A 13,054-nucleotide genomic window follows, 5' to 3' on the forward strand; every position below is an offset into this window, starting at 1 on the left:
TTCATATTAAAAAATGTGAAAAATATTGTTATTTTTGCAAAATTGACGCTCTTTTTTTGTTTATAGCGCATGATCAAAAAATCGCACAGGTGATCAAATACCACCAAAAGAAAGCTCTGTTTGTGGGAAAAAAACAGACGTCAAATTCGTTTGGGTACAGCGTCGCACGACCGCGCAATTGTCCGTTAAAGTCATGCAGTGCCGAATAGACCCTGGTCAGGAAGGGGGTAAAATCTTCTGTTGCTTAAGTGGTTAAGGAGGTACAACAATGTTTTTTTTTTTTTTTTTTGCCTTTTGGCATAAAAGTTTAATATTCTGTAAATTAATAAACTCTGACCATTGTAAGCACCCCTTTCAGTGGTAAATGGTTTGTCCCAACCCTCTAACTGCCATGTTTGCTGTACAACCTGGTCTGTTAATGGAAGATGAAAGATAACACTTACTGACCAGATCACCGAGTGAAAATAAAGGGAAAAAAAAGCCTAAAAAAGAAAACGAATGCAGCCACCACATCTAAAAAGGGGTAAGCTGCGATATAATAAATGTTTGTTTTTGGGTTTATTACCACTTTAATTTATAATACAGAGAACCAGTGATTATATTGCTGATATTTCTGCTGCAGAGACTTTGCCGTTATTACAACCCACGCTGAATAATCTGCACATTCACAAACGATGGCGCTGATCATTATAAACTCAGCTCCACTATCAATGCCCATTCACCAGGGTCCCTGGAATACAGAGCCGCCATTGTATCTGGAGACACATGCGACCTTTGAAGCACTGAGCTCATTCACTGCTTCTTCAGTATGTCAATGTGCGAGGGTCCCCCTGATTCGCTACGCCTGGGGGTCCTTGTTAACCCCCAACGGAGCTTCCGCATCGCACTTTGGCTGACAATATATTCACCATAAGAACAAAAGTGAAGAACGACTGAAAGGAGCCTGCTAGCAGACAGATAAATAACACCCAAACCTGTCCAGAAGAATATTATATTATACATGGTATTCTAAATTCGCTCCCGCCGCTGCCATCTTGAAAACGACATCCGGGGACAGATGACCGTCCAGACCACCCCACTGTGGAGTCACATTTTATAATAAAATGCATCCAAAACGCCTTCTCCACTGCTGGTTAATAGCGTGGTTTTAGTAAAATACATTGATTGAATCTAATCTATAGCACTGTGCTTGGGAAAGATTCACTGTAATGATTGTAATATTACCATTATGTAGATAATGTGTTGAACATTACATTCCTTCCTGAGCAATGCATGGCATATCCTGAAATCACTGAGACACTTCAATGAGACTGGAAACTGTACGAGTATTCTAAAGTATGTTTTACAGTATGCACTAATTCACACAGAATCATACAGAGGGAAGGGGAAGGGAAGGGAAAGGGAAAGGGAAAGGGAAATAGATAAAGCGAGAGAGGAAGGAAGGAGGAAAGAAAGAAAGAAAGAAAGAAAGAAAGAAAGAAAGAAAGAAAGAAAGAAAGAAAGAAAGAAAGAAAGAAAGAAAGAAAGAAAGAAAGAAAGAAAGAAAGAAAGAAAGAAAGAAAGAAAGAAAGAAAGAAAGAAAGAAAGAAAGAAAGAAAGAAAGAAAGAAAGAAAGAAAGAAAGAAAGAAAGAAAGAAAGAAAGAAAGAAAGAAAGAAAGAAAGAAAGAAAGAAAGAAAGAAAGAAAGAAATCTGATCTCATAAGATAATTGTCTATGATAAGAAAATAGATACAGAGATATAGACAGATAGGAAGGAATGAAGGAAGGAAAGAAAGAAGGAAAGAAGGAAAGAAGGAAATATATAGAATGTGTATGAGTAGTCTATGGTATATTGTGCAGTATGCAGCAACACTACATAGCACACAATGGGGTTGATTTACTAAAGGCAGGCAAATAGACTGTTCACTTTGCAAGTGCAGTTGCTTAGTAAACGAGGTAAAGTTTAATTTTACAAAGAATACCCAATCACATGCAAGGAAAAAAAAAAAAAAACATTTTTGCTGGCTCATGATTTGATGATGAAAGTCAGCAGAGCTTCTGCTCATTTACTAAGCTCTGGAGCCTTTAGCAAATCAACCCCAATCTGTTTTATTGATAATAGCAGTCTATGATAATGGCAAGGAATTAGAGATGTAAATTCTATCATATGATATATATATATATATATAGATAGATAGATAGATAGATAGATAGATAGATAGATAGATAGATAGATAGATAGATAGATAGATAGATAGATAGATAGATAGATAGATAGATAGATAGATAGATAGATAGATAGATAGATAGATAGATAGATAGATAGATAGTTTGTCTGTTAATTGATCAACCAATCAGCCAATAGATATATAGGTCAGTAAAGACGTGTTTGCTCTATCTGTGGCTCCTCTGCACACCTAAGTGAGAATGTTGGTTCTTGAGTATCAGCAACCTCACATGATTATTCTATCACAAAGCTGTTACTGCACTCACTTCCACTATACGTCTAAATTGTTTTATTTTTGAGGATATAGACTGTCAATGTACTTCAAGCCCAATGACATATGAAGGCCGATTTAAGATGTTCAACCCCTGGCCATTGGCTCCTGGAGACTTTACAACCAATACTTGGTGTTCTCGGGCTGTAATAATGGTGTAACGGTGGGTAGGGTAGAAAGGATATGAGATATATAGAACCTGAGGAAGACAAGCTTGTGCCTCATCATAAAGACAAAATAAACTTTCAAGCCCCATGAGTGTCGCGATTTCTTTGGAATTCAGCAGACAAAGAGACAGTCATTGCCTTCCAGTACAATTTCTTATAATCTACGCAAGAATTTACAAACCCATCTATAGGGGGTATTCAATGGGCAGAGAAAGTTTTGATGTAAAAGGAAGCCAATCAAAAATAGTCCCCTGAATGAAGGGACTGCAGGAACACAAACCAGACTGGTTAATATGCCATGTAGATTATCTATCTATCTATCTATCTATCTATCTATCTATCTATCTATCTATCTATCTATCTATCTATCTATCTATCTATCTATCTATCTATCTATCTATCTATCTATCTATCTATCTATCTATCTATCGTAGGAGATGGTGTCGCGCTAATCCACATGAGCAAACATTGCTGACAGAAAAAGGAAAAAGTCCCGAGTGCTGTTAAAAAGTCCACATAAATCTCAGAAATGGAGGGGTGCAATCAGGAAAGTCCGCCACCAAACAGAATCACAAGGTACTCTTACCAACTTGCTTAGACCCCACAGGGTCAAAACGCCCAAAATATTGATAAGTCTGTGGCAGGGAGAAACCAATCGCATCCATACAACTCCTCCTATGACTAGCCGAATTGGACTCCTCAAAGCTCCTCGTAGCACTCAGGAGACATAAAGAAATAATCCCCTCATGCTGCAGTATAAAACATTTATTAAAGAAATAAAGGAGAGCAGCTTACATAAAGGATGTCCATGGTCAGCATTCAATGTAAATTCCTATAGGTATCCCACCAGCAAGATGGCCCTCATGGTCCCTCATCTGCGCATGCGTCTGGGCATCAGCCAATCTCGACGCGTTTCGTCATACAGTGATATAACGTTTGGGAGGGTGGGGAGGTAAAGTTAGTTATCTATGCAAGTAACCAGATGGGTCCCAAAAATAACCATCCAAATCTATACATAATACAAAGGGCTACAGCACAAGTGGTAACACCTACTCAGTTTCTCGTGTGTTGTATTTATGGAGCTTTTTGGCCTGAGCATTCATTTTCTCTTTTCCACTGCATGGTGCAGGTTGGTAACTAAAAAAGGGCAGGGATGTCTGAAGTTTTTAGTTTACAATACATTTATACTTACTGTGTTGTAACCCCTTTGTAATATTTATTGGATCTGGTGATTTCTGATGGTAGATAGGTTTTTGCGCTGCATCATAGTGTATTTGGACAGATGTTCAAAGAAAGCCAAATTGGTGTATGGTTGGGGATAGCCTGCTTGGTTACGTGTGGGCCGCATTAAATTTTCTTTTATGTGCGGTCAATGGTGTCTCTAGGGATAGTCTCTGGGAGTTGTGATGGTTTCGGCAGTCGGTGGACTGATCAATAATCGATCGATCAATAATCAATTCACCCTGCAGGGGTGCCAGGAAGGAAAGTGGCCATTAGTTGTGTGAAATATTCTTTTAATGCAGATTACTGGATGGTGGATGGACCTCTAATTTTTAAGTAATTTTTTTTTTCTGGAGCTGTCCTCTAGATCAGCTATTTTTGCTTTTATCCATTCAATGTCCTCAGCTTCTTCACTGTGTGCATCCACTAAATCATTAAAGGAGGATGTTACTTCTCCCATCTTTGTTTCTATAGTGGTGACTCTTTCTCTCAAAAAGGAGACTTCAGTTAAAAAGTTATGCATTAATCTAGTGATTTCAGCATGTATGGGGTTTTTGCAATGTGAGGAACATGTCCTTAAGAGTAGTGTCCATGACAGGTTGGTTTAAAGTGGGGTATGTAGCAATGGAGCTGACACATGAGGGGTGTCTGTGTTGCAAGGCTTGCCTCATTGTCATTTTCTGTGTGCTGGGTCAATCTCAGCTTGGATTTGGCAGGGCTAGCAGATAGCATGGAAACCAAGATGTTTCCTTGACTGAAGATGATCTCCCTCTGCTGCATTTATCTGTGCGTGTGAGAAAGACAGGCTGCCTCGTAGAGCGGCCGCATGCCCGCCGGCACCATCTTGGAAGGTCTTCCTACCGGGTATTGGGTAAAACTCTGAGTTTCCATGGCACTGAGTGGTCTTTCCTCCTTTTGGACATGCTCTTGGCAGTCCGGGTGTTTCGGCAGAGCGCTGTGTGTGATGGATATCTGTGTCCGTCAGAGGCGTAACTAGAACCTTCAGGGCCCCGGTGCAAGAAACCATGAAGGGCCCTCCAGACCCCTGGCCGGGGGCCCTTCCATTCAAGGCTGGGGCTCTTCTCACTGATCCTGGGGCCCTTTACTCTCGTTGCAGGGCCCTTTATTACGGTCCCCACAGCGGGACCCTTTCACAAGTTCTGCAGTGGGCCCCCTTCCTGCCATCTTGGGGCCTCCCCACGGTGGAGGAATGCCAAGGCCCGGTTGCAAGTGTGACCTTTGCGATCCTGGAAGTTCACCCACTGGTGTCAGTAGTTTTAATTTTTTGGTATTTTAATTGTATTATTTTTTATCATTTTATTTTTTTACAATGTCACTGACTATGACTCTGTCCATTCAGAAAAGGAAGGAGCTGGTAAATTACATATTTGCTGACCCCTTTCTGTTTCTCTATTGTGACACATCCCCTACAGCAGCTGGCAGGGGAGGGTAGGCAGCACATTGGGGGGGGGGGGGACCGGGGAGCACACGGGGGCCCAGAGACAGCAGACCTCTGTAATATTTATATGTGGCCACCATTATACAATCTTAAATGTAGGAGATATACTGTATATATATATATATATATATATATATATATATATATATATATATATATATATATATATATATATACATACACACACACACAGTATACCTCCTACATTTATGATTTTATAATAGTGGCCACACACAATTCATTTTTTTTTTTTTTTAATCCAACCAGTGTGTAATTTGATCGAAATAATTAAATCCGCAAATGATCAAACGGCCCTTCACTTCTGAACAATTTAGACTCAATTTAGACTTCAGAATTCGATCAATCTGAGTCTATCAGTCAGGACAGAAAATGATCAATCGTTGTGCATTAATCTGACAGCACTGAGATACTTTGTTCATCAATACTATTGTATTTCAATTGATCAGATTATTACAATACATGGTGGAAACAAGGATGCAACCGATAGCTTACGATTGTTACAATCGTATTTTACATCCCCATGTGTGTCATATCCATCCAATGGATGTTGACTATGCATCGATTATTCCTATCAAAAAACAGACCAAACGGAAAAAATAAATCGATCATTTATCAAAGCGTTTATCGCCACCATTGGGTTGCGCACCACACAATCGATTGAATCCTTTACTAACCCTAAACTTAGTATATAATACACCCCCACCAAGCACAGCTAAAGCTTATGGAACCTCAAAGGCTTTCATTAAACTGAAAGCAGATGTTGTAAAGAAGAACACACGTTTTATATCTAAATTGGCCACATAAGAAAAAAAAAAAACACCATTACAACAAAGAGGGGGTGGGGCTTAGCGCTTGTGTTATAAAGGGTACATTCCTTGCTCCAGCATAAGCTGCGTTCTCCATTAATATGACACATGGGTGGGCACAGGCACCATAGGCTAGATCAGTTCAGAATTCTCTATGCATTAAGCAACCTCAAAAGGATTTGTGAATTTGGGTTTGTAGACAGATTTTCCCAGCATTCATCAGTTGAAATGTTGCAGTGCTGTAAAGCATTGCGCGATTTTGCCATTTTTGCACCTGCCTCATGTTTGTGCTTGCGGCTAGTAAAGACATTATCACACATTTGGAGCCTTGTTCTGCATTATATCCTGAAGTGTTAAATAGACACTATCTATTATAAATGGCCCACTGATGCTTTTAGCCTTATTCAGAAAATAAGTGCTCCTTCCGTAGTGCAGGGCCAATAAGAATTTGCTGATGTCTGATTAGTACAGCGTATAGATTGTGATGGGTTGCTGTAACTGTAACTTCAATTTTTTTTTTTTGAATTAGGCTTATGGGAAACTGGTACTATGACAGTGAATGGGGTGGACTTTTTTCATTGAATTGGCCTGCTGTGGATAAGGAAACTTGCTAACGAGGATCTAGGGCTAAGTAACCACGCCTCTCCGCAAGAAACGTGTTTGGTAACAGAAGTCAGGGTTTGATAATGAACTGGTCTATTTATTAGCTAATTCTTACAATGAATGTTTTCTGTAAGTTCCTAAAGCCCAATCTGCAGCCTGAGGGCCACATACAGCCCTATGGTACTTCTTGTGAGGCCCTTTTAACCAGCAATCTTTAGTAGAAGTGGGAGCATTAATTTGAAGGGGTTATAGCAACAAACTGTACTAGACTCATGTAACATATCCCCAGTCACATTATCGTGTTAATTCTTACAATTAATGCTTTTTGAAGACTGCTGGTGCCTAACCTGTGGCCCAGAGGCCACATGCAGCCCTATGGTAGTTTTGGGGCAGTCTCTGGATCCCAGGAACCATACAGTGGGAGTGGGAGTACTGGTTTGTAAAGGGGTAACAGCAACAGGCTCTGCTAGACTCTTGTACCATGTTCCTGGTCTCTTATTATCTTGCCAGTTCTTACAATACATGTTTTCAGTAGACCCCTCTTTTGTGGCCCTTGGACCCCAGCAATCTTTAGTAGACGTAGGAGCATTCATTTGTGACAATAGCAGAGCTCTGTTAGACTCATATAATATGTCCCTTGTTTCTCATTGTCTTGCCAATTCTTACAATAAATGTTTTCAGTAGACCCCCCCTTATGTGGCCCTTGGACCCCAGCAATCTTTAGTAGACGTAGGAGCATTCATTGGTGACAATAGCAGAGCTCTGTTAGACTCATATAATATGTCCCTTGTTTCTCATTGTCTTGCCAATTCTTACAATAAATGTTTTCAGTAGACCCCTGGTTCCCAGCCTGTGGCCCTTTGGTTTTTCTTATGTGGTGCCTAACCTGTGGCCCAGAGGCCACATGCAGCCCTATGGTAGTTTTTGGGCAGCCCTTGGATCCCAGAAATCATACAGTGGGAGTACTGGTTTGTAAAGGGGTAACAGCAACAGGCTCTGCTAGACTCTTGCACTATGTTCCTAGTCTCTTGTTATCTTGCCAGTTCTTACAATACATGTTTCAGGAAGACCCCCCCCCCCCCCTTATGTGGCCCTTGGAGCCCAGCAATCTTTAGTAGACATAGGAGCATTCATTTGTTATAATATCAGAGCACTGCTGGACTCATATAATATGTCCCTAGTTTCTCATTGTCTTGCCAATTCTTACAATACATTTTTTTCAGAAGACCCTTGGTTCCCAGCCTTTGGCCCGTTGGTTTTTCTTAAGTGGTGCCTAACCTGTGGTCAAGAGGCCACATGCAGCCCTATGGTAGTTTTTGGGCAGTCTCTGGATCCCAGAAACCATACAGTGGGAGTGGGAGTACTGGTTTGTAAAGGGGTAACAGCAACAGGCTCTGCTAGACTCTTGTACCATGTTCCTGGTCTCTTATTATCTTGCCAGTTCTTACAATACATGTTTTCAGTAGACCCCTCTTATGTGGCCCTTGGACCCCAGCAGTCTTTAGTAGACGTAGGAGAATTCATTTGTGAGAATAGCAGAGCTCTGTTAGACTCATATAATATGTCCCTAGTTTCTCATTGTCTTGCCAATTCTTACAATAAATGTTTTCAGTAGACTCCCCCTTATGTGGCCCTTGGACCCCAGCAATCTATAGTAGACGTAAGAGCATTAATTTGTGACAATAGCAGAGCTCTGTTAGACTCATATAATATGTCCCTAGTTTCTCATTGTCTTGCCAATTCTTACAATAAATGTTTTCAGTAGACCCCCCCTTATGTGGCCCTTGGACCCCAGCAATCTATAGTAGACGTAAGAGCATTCATTTGTGACAATAGCAGAGAACTGCTAGACTCATATAATATGTCCCTAGTTTCTCATTGTCTTGCCAATTCTTACAATAAATGTTTTCAGTAGACCCCTGGTTCCCAGCCTGTGGCCCTTTTGTTTTTCTTATGTGGTGCCTAACCTGTGGCCCAGAGGCCACATGTAGCTCTATGGTAGTTTTTGGGCAGCCCTTGGATCCCAGAAACCATACAGTGGGAGTGGGAGTACTGGTTTGTAAAGGGGTAACAGCAACAGGCTCTGCTAGACTATTGTACTATGTTCCAGGTCTCTTGTTATCTTGCCAGTTCTTACAATACATGTTTCAGGAAGACCCCTCTTATGTGGCCCTTGGACCCCAACAATCTATAATAGACGTAGGAGCATTCATTTGTGACAATAGCAGAGAACTGCTAGACTCATATAATATGTCCCAGGTTTCTTATTGTCTTGCCAATTCTTACAATAAATGTTTTCAATGGACCCCTGGTTCCCAGCCTGTGGCCCTTTGGTTTTTCTTATGCGGTGCCTAACCTGTGGCCCAGAGGCCACATGTAGCTCTATGGTAGTTTTTGGACAGCCCTTGGATCCCAGAAACCATACAGTGGGAGTGGGAGCTCTGGTTTGTAAAGGGGTAACAGCAACAGGCTCTGCTAGACTCTTGTACTATGTTCCTAGTCTCTTATTATCTTGCCAGTTCTTACAATAAATGTTTTCAGTAGACCCCTCTTATGTGGCCCTTGGACCCCAGCAATCTTTAGTAGACGTAGGAGCATTCATTTGTGACAATAGCAGAGCTCTGCTAGACTCATATAATATGTCCCTAGTTTCTCATTGTCTTGCCAATTCTTACAATAAATATTTTCAATAGACCCCTTGTTACCAGCCTGTGGTTTTTCTTATGTGGTCTTTGGACCACAGCAATATATAGGAGGAGTAGTAGCATTAATTTGTGAAGGGCTAATAGCAACAAACTCTGCTAGACTCATGTAACATGTCCCTAGTCTCTCTTTGTGTTTCTAATTCTTACAATAAAAATTTTCTGTAGACCCCTAGTGCCCAACCTGTAACCTGAGAAGCATGTGTGGCCTTTTGATCCTTCTTGTGTGGCCCTAGGATGCCAGCAACCTAACGTGAGAGTGGAAGAATTGATTTGTTAAGGGGTATTAGCAATGAGCTCCATTAGACTCATGTAACATGTGCCTGGACTATCACCATGTAGCTAATTCTTCCAATATTTTTTTTTTCTGTAGACCTCTGGCCAACTTGCAACTTGAGGGCCACATACGGCCCTTTGATACTTTTTGTGCGGCTCTTGGACCCCAGAAATCTATTGTAGAAGTAGAAGCATTGCATTGTAAAGGGGTAATAGGAATTAGCTTTGCTAGACGCATGTAGCAATATTTTTTTTCTGTAGACCTCTGGCCAACTTGCAACTTGAGGGTCACATACGGCCCTTTGATACCTCTTGTTGGACCCCAGAAATCTATTGTAGAAGTAGAAGCATTGCATTGTAAAGGGGTAATAGGAATGAGCTTTGCTAGATGCATGTAACAATATTTTTTTTCTGTAGACCTTTGGCCAACTTGCAACTTGAGGGCCACATACGGCCCTTTGATACTTCTTGTGCGGCCCTTGGACCCCAGAAATCTATTGTAGAAGTAGAAGCATTGCATTGTAAAGGGGTAATAGGAATGAGCTTTGCTAGACTCATGTAACAATATTTTTTTCTGTAGACCTCTGGCCAACTTGCAACTTGAGGGCCACATACGGCCCTTTGATTCTTCTTGTGCAGTCTTTGGACCCCAGAAATCTATTGTAGAAGTAGAAGTATTGCATTGTAAAGGGGAAATAGGAATGAGTTTTGCTAGACTCATGTAACATGTCCCCTGTCTCTCACTGTCTTGCTAACTCTTACAATAAATGTTTTCTGTAGACCCCTGGTGTCATACCTGTGGTCCAAGAGCCACATGCAACCCTTTGGTTCTTTCTGGGCAGCCTTTAGATCGTGGCAATCTATAATGGGAGCATTCATTTGAAAAGTGGTAATAGCAATGAGCTCTCCAAGACTAATAAAACATTTCCTCAGTCTCTCACTATATTCTGAAGAATGTCCTTAGTCTCCAACCAAACCTGTAGCATGTCTACAGTCTTTGACCATAATTTTTCTCCTATATGTCTGCAGTCTGACAGTCATCTCTATATTACCTATACAGAACATTTAGTGGACCATTTGTCGATGTTAGGGGCTGCAGTTGAGCCCCAACCCCCCCACCCCCTCATACCTCATTGGATGACAACCATCAACTTAGATACCAACATAATTTTAGAAAGCAATGTTGTGCCACCAAGAGGAACGGACCATTAGCAAAGTTTGTAAGGGTAAAATGTACTGGAATCTATATTATTAACTCTCCCTTTGTAAGTAAATTAAAGCAACAATTTGTTACATTTATTAAAATGCATTACAACAATGTAACAGTTTTTAAAGGCCAGTGTTTTACAAAAAAGAATACAACAAAAAAACGATACCAAACAACGCTAAGATGGAATTTTTCTATCAAGACTACTAGTGCTCTTCAACTTGCAAACCAAATGACTTATTAATGACTGGCCAAGACAGAGTTTTCACTCATTAAGCTAAGAATGAGATTGGTCGGTCAATGTGGCCCATTGGTGCCCCGGTTACTGGCTTTTGGCCAAATCAGGCCATGTGAAAAATGTCAATTCCGCCTCATAAATCTTCACCATTCTTTAAACCCAGGCAACATTTATGTTAATGCATAGACATGACCCCCCCCCCCCCACCAGTTTTCTGTCAAGACAGAAGCCGCTGGTCACCGCAGTAATTACCCCATAAAGACTAGCCCCTGAATTTACACAATCTACTGCAACAATAATTTATTGGTGTTGACCAAATTGGACTAGCCTATCCAAGCTGGGTCTCCAACCCTGCAACCTTGCCTCGCGTCCTGCAACACCACAAATAAATTCAGTTCACACGCTGCTCTGAGAGGAAAGAGCAAAGGCAGGAGGGAGCTCCAGCACAAAGGCCAAATTAAAAGGGTCCTCTCAGGGGGTGCGTGTCAACCTCAGGAATGCTGATCCCGAGTCGCACAATAGCAATGACAACAAAAAGGCTTACTCCCTCACTGCATTCCACCACCTATTAGGAAGCAGACTCTTTCAGAAGGGGTGCCAGCTACAAATTCTTTAATCTCTTAGGATTTTCTGCATGGCACCGGGTCAATGGTTTCTTGCAGTCAACAGCATGCAGCTAGGAAAAAACTGTACAACATCCAGCTTACAAATGATGAATGACGTGAAAAATTCAGCCAGTTTTTAAAAAAAGGCAATTAATTATCTATCTATCTATCTATCTATCTATCTATCTATCTATCTATCTATCTATCTATCTATCTATCTATCTATCTATCTATCTATCTATCTATCTATCTATCTATCTATCTATCTATCTATCTATCTATCTATCCTTGTTTTATGTAATGTGTTACTGAATGAAATGAGTATAAATACAATTAAAAAAGGCAAAAGTACAAAGTGCATGTCAATATAATAATATAATATACTATAAATGAGAGAGAGGGAGATTGGGATACTACATGAGGCTAGATACACACAATACTACATGACATTAGATACATAGAATATATATATATATATATATATATATACATTTGTATATGTATAAAAAGAGAGAGTGGGCAAGAGAGTAAAGGAAAGGGAGAGTGAAAGCGAGAGATATACTATCTCACGCTAGGTTCATAGGTACACAGTATATAATATATATGTATATATATATATATATATATATATATAAAGAGAGAGGGTACTACATTATGCTAGATACCTTTATTGTATAAATATATATGAGAATGAGAGAGAGATACGTTTGTGTGTGGGTGTGTATTATTTATATATATATATATATATATATATATATATATATATATATATATATATATATATATATACATAACAATCCATTTAGTATAACTCAGGACATATTACTCTATAGGTTAAATCTTCAAAAATCCATTAAAAGCTGAACTAGCACCTTGTATAATTATATGCTCAACTACAACTGGGCACTGTTGCTGGCTATGGTCATTTCAGCCTTGCCATCCACTGCCCATCCTCCCTGGAAGACTGGCAGACAAGGGGGGGGGGGGGACAGTTACAACCACCCCACTATTCTGAGCCTCTGTGCTAATGATCATCTGCAGTGTTCTGCCATACATGTACTTCTAATGCAGTGCAGCCTACAGGTGTATAGGAGGCAGCAAGGGTTAAAACCCTCAATGGCTACAAATAAAAGAGGAGCACTCTTATTAAATGTAAAGGCTGCAATAAATAAAGCACCCCTATCCCCAGTATGAAGCACCCCTATCCCCAGTATGAAGCACCCCTATGCCCAGTATAAAACACCTCACCTCTAGTATAAAGCACTTCCATC

At 40.4% G+C, this 13,054-nt stretch overlaps 1 protein-coding gene across 2 annotated transcripts in view; it reads right to left on the bottom strand.

Annotated features, from left to right (window-relative positions):
* Positions 1 to 13,054, bottom strand: part of LRRC4C (leucine rich repeat containing 4C) — a 1,031,944-nt gene that overhangs the window by 205,302 nt on the left and 813,588 nt on the right. The gene's annotated exons all lie outside the window — the stretch shown is intronic.

Source organism: Pelophylax lessonae, assembly GCF_965119305.1.
Source record: "Pelophylax lessonae genome assembly, chromosome: 10".
In the NCBI taxonomy this organism is placed as follows: Eukaryota; Metazoa; Chordata; class Amphibia; order Anura; family Ranidae; genus Pelophylax; species Pelophylax lessonae.